We start from the raw sequence: 5,000 nt of genomic DNA, 5'->3' as shown, positions 1-5,000 counted from the left end.
ACTAGTGACAAGTTGGAGTAGCTGAATATTTTGGTAAATGTATGTTCATATTATTGTAAAAGTGTAATGATTTATGATTCTTAATGTTAACTAAAATTTGTAAGCTTATTAAGTGTTTTGTTATTACCCCTTCTCTCAGTTACCTCTAAGGTTGAAATTAGATCATAATACCCTGTATGATTAATCCTCTTTTATGGTGTGGGTTCTAAAGGTAAATTTTGGAGAAACCACACCTAGGAAATAACAGATAGTGCCCATCTGGATAAAATATTTGAGTGGTTCTCAGGGGGGCGCGATATAGTGGTGTCCAGACTTATTTTGCGTTTGCTCCGCAGCCGTCAGAGCACCAACCATCACCCATGGCTACCAATGGGAGCTTTTCCGAGTTCCTGTCCACAGACTGATTGATAGATTATTTAAATTTATCTGATGCGTCAACAGATAAGGTCATTAGCGGCGAATACTATGTCGGATTATTATTAATGTTAAGATATTTGAGACGGACCTCAGCCCAAGGAAGCGGGCCCCGCTGTAGTCAAGGTCTGGACTGCCCCCCTACCAAGGGTGATGGGCTCCCTAGCGACCAGGGATATGGTCACCACTGTGCCCCAGGCATGTGGCACAGGGGTAAGGATGGGGTTTGCAAGCAAACAGTACAACCACGAAAGTATTGTAGACCGTGCAGACAATGAACAAATTTACAAATTTGGCAGCCTAGCAATTTACGGATCCAGATTCCTTCACTAGCCCTGTGAGGGTCTTTTTAAATAGAAACGCGTAAAAAACTTCGCAACCTGAGACCTAAATGACCCTGCAGAACACTTCCTGGCAATTACTTCACATTAATGCAGCAAACTACTTCGCTAATAAGGAAAGATAAAGAATAAGATCACTTAAGAAAAACTATAGGCCTTTTTCATAGCATCACAAAAATCCTTACACTTATATACATTATTTTAGGTTGTATCACGGTCGCTACAAAACAAGAAATCATCAAAGTTTGTACTGACATACAGTTCTGAAAGTACTTGATATTATGGTATGTTTGGTAATTGCAAACAAAACATTGTCGAAGCTTCAAATATAAGTGAAAAAGTATCTGGCAATTTTGCATCTTGAACTGTTTATTCGCAAATGTATTTATCAGATTCAGTCCAAATAGTTCTCCTTACTATATACACCGTTCTTCATGTGTAAAATGGAAGTTGCACGGGATTATAAAAACAATTATAAAAAACAAATCAAGATACACAGCCTTTTCTTTGATATTTTAGAGACTATAAGGTTATATCATAAAGGTACAGAATAATTTTGTATACATTTATCCCACCGAAGTCAATACCACGTCATATGACTCGGAAACGTTGGAAATTCTTACCATGTCGTAACAGCGATTGTCATGATTGGATTCATATTTTACCCATAAAGTGTGAACATGTGTTTGTTTATCCATATAGAGTGAACATGTATAGCTAAAAGGGCACAGAAACATTTTATGCACCTTTACATTAGAAAGCTTAATTAAGAAACTCACGATGCAATGAAAATATAAAATATCTGACAGTACGTGGAATACATCTGATTGGCTACACTTTGATACAAACTGAAAGGATGTTTCAGTATGTTCAACGGTAAGTCTTCGGAAATGTTACAAAGAAGGCCTATTTTTAAACAAATAATTGATAAAATCAGTGAAGTAAACCCCTATGCATGGTCTAGTCACATGAGGACCATAATTACAGCCAACAAAAGAAGTAACAGTTACCTCTCTCAAACCAGCGAAATTTCCGGCTCGCCAGAGAGCACTGCCAACATCAACAAGCTACACCCACCACTACAAACAACAGAGTTGTCAGCTCCAGGCCCGCCAAGATTACTGAGACAATGCTCTCCAGAGTTCGCCACCCCTTTATGCGACGTCTGTAACAGCTCCATTACTGAGGGCGTGATAACTGACCTATTGGAGCGTGTTATCAGTCCTAAATCCCTAAACAAATCCACCTCATTGTCTCGATCACATTAAGTATATATCGCTAGCCCCTGTTCCATGCAAAATATTCGAGAGAATAATTGCTAAGGACATTTGAAAGGCCTTTACCCCCAAATTAGATAATTCCCAATTCGGAAACATAAAACGAAATTCCACTGTCCACTACTTAGTTGACCTCATCAAATTAATTATATATTCAGACACACAAGTGGAGGTGACCTCCGTCACGATCTACCTGCAGAAAGCATTTGATCTCATCAACCACACCACCTCGGTAAGAAAAAAAATGGGATTTAATTGGGGCTGGGTGAATAGGATCTCTTTCATCAACCTCCGCTCTCAGAGGACTCGTGCAAATAACCAAACATCCGAGGAGATTGAAATTCACTATGTTGTTCCTCAAAGAACGGTCTTCGGCCCATTATTGCTCCTGATAATGGTAAATGAGTATAATATTCCACGCGCCAAAATCTACAAATACGTGGACAACACGGCAATTGCACTCGCACGCACCAGGGCAAGGCAATATCTTGTTACAAGACGCTGTAAACGAAGTGTCAGAACGGGCATCGTTAAACAAAATGGTAATCAACACCAAGAAGTGCACATAAATAAAATTTAAATTCAACAAATTTGCCGACTGTGACATATAGGTAACGAGCTTTTAACACACGTCCTAGAGGTAAATCTTTTATGATCTATTATGATAAGTGATGACCTGAAGAGGTTTGGCTACACAAAAAAATATATGTCGAAATGCGGAAAAAAGTTTTTCATGCATCCCAGGATTACCTATTCCGCATATAGACGACTTTCCTTCGACCAATTTGTGAACACGTAGCACCACATGTCCATTAACAACTATGAAATTTTTGAATTCGAAAGGCTCAGAAATAAGTACTTCACATCATAATGAGATCAAATTACACCTCATATACTGAAGGGCTAAACCAGATGCCAATCCACTACTTACAAGACCAAAGAAAATTCTTTTAAAAAGTTAAGTAACAATTCTACTTTTATATCTATAACTTTACTTAATAAATTCTTTATTATTACTATTATTATTTCTTTTATTATTATTGTACACACGCATATTCTTGGTTGCGTGTATCAAATAAAGTGTCCGAGTCATTAGGAATAAGGGTGTCAGTACCCTAAATGCAAAAGAGCATGCTTTCCATTCATGACCACCAAATTAGGATTCTGTTTGGTCACTCTATCATATTATCCCTTGTTTGTTAATCATAATGCATTTTATATGGACCACACTAAACACAAGCACATGTATATGCATGCGTATATACATACAAACATGCATATACATATATATATATATATATATATATATATATATATATATATATGTATATATATATATATATATATATATATATATATATTTGTATATGGTTGTATGCAAAAATGAAATAATATAGACATATATATGTATATATATACATATATATATACATATGTTAGTTAATACTATAATATATATGTCCATAATGCACAATAAATCTAGTCTGTGAATTGTATTTCTTTTATCATATATATATATATATATATATATATATATATATATATATATATATATGTATGTGTGTTGTGTGTGTGTGTGTGTGTGTGTGTGTGTATTATAAATACATATATACATGTATTTATATTATATATTTATACATATATATATACACATATGTGTGTATGTGATAGAAGTTAATGAGGGCCGCGAAAATTGGGCGAGTCTTTTATATGTATACATTACCACACAGGAAATTTATATTCTGAAAAGAACTGACAAATCTAATTATATATAACTATATACATACATATGTACATACATATGTATATAAATACACACATACAGACACACACACACATATATGTATATGTATATATATGTGTATATATGTAAAGGATCTTTTGCTTTCACTGGTGTATTTCGTCATAGGATCAATCACATAACTTAATTATGTTCTCGCTTTCATTAAAAGGGGGTATAAAAAGATGTCATAACCATCACCATATATATTTACAAATGTTATACAACAAACAAAATCGGTAAATATCCACGTCCCAGCAAGCGTATCAAACGGCCCAGGTGTCACGGGGCTTGTTCATGCTTGGCGCTGCTCCGATTAACCTCGGGGGCACGTGAGTCAAAGTATCGTGGCGCCTGGCGTCAGCAAATCCGTTAAGTACATAAAAAGACTGTAAACAAGAAAGGAATGTAAATAAAATGAATAAAAGCACCAACAATATACCACGCTATGCGAATTACCGTACTCAAAGCTTTTCCTACTCACGAGGCGAGGGTCACAGTGTTCACTCGAACAAGTGGTATAGCAAAGTGACCGATTACATGGTAGAGTAAGACCAGGTGAGGCACACCTACGCGCATGCGCATTACACTAAGGGGATACGAGAAAACCTACTTTTAAACAAAAATAATAAACCTGTAAATATACATCTTCACTCTGTGTAAATATTTAGGAATATTTACAAGCATTTTAAAATCGGGTTAAGGTCCTTACCATAAACCCGATATAGCAGTTAACAAATGAATTTACACAAAATGGTAAATATGTTATATAATCCCTTTACAATATAAATATATATATATATATATATATATATATATATATATATATATATATATATATATATAAAGGCAAGTGTGTGTGCTGTCATATCAAATAGTGTGCTCTCATATCAAATAGTTACCCAGTTATGACGAATCTGCTAGCAACAGGGCAAAGGATTTCTCTTTTATTTCACTGAAATTTAACTTCTGGCGGAAATTTTTGTTGTTTGTTTGTGTATGTGTTTTCGCCTGCTAATGTTTTTTGTCAGTATAAATGATCGCGAATTGCCCGTAGACTTTTCACACATTCACATACACACACACACACACACACACACACACACACACACACACACACACACACACACACACACACACACACACACACACACACACACACACACACACACACACACACACACACAC

This window comes from Penaeus chinensis, chromosome 24, assembly GCF_019202785.1.
Source record: "Penaeus chinensis breed Huanghai No. 1 chromosome 24, ASM1920278v2, whole genome shotgun sequence".
NCBI lineage: Eukaryota > Metazoa > Arthropoda > Malacostraca > Decapoda > Penaeidae > Penaeus > Penaeus chinensis.
The sequence above is the reverse complement of the archived record's forward strand: the minus strand, read 5'-3'. Positions refer to the sequence as shown.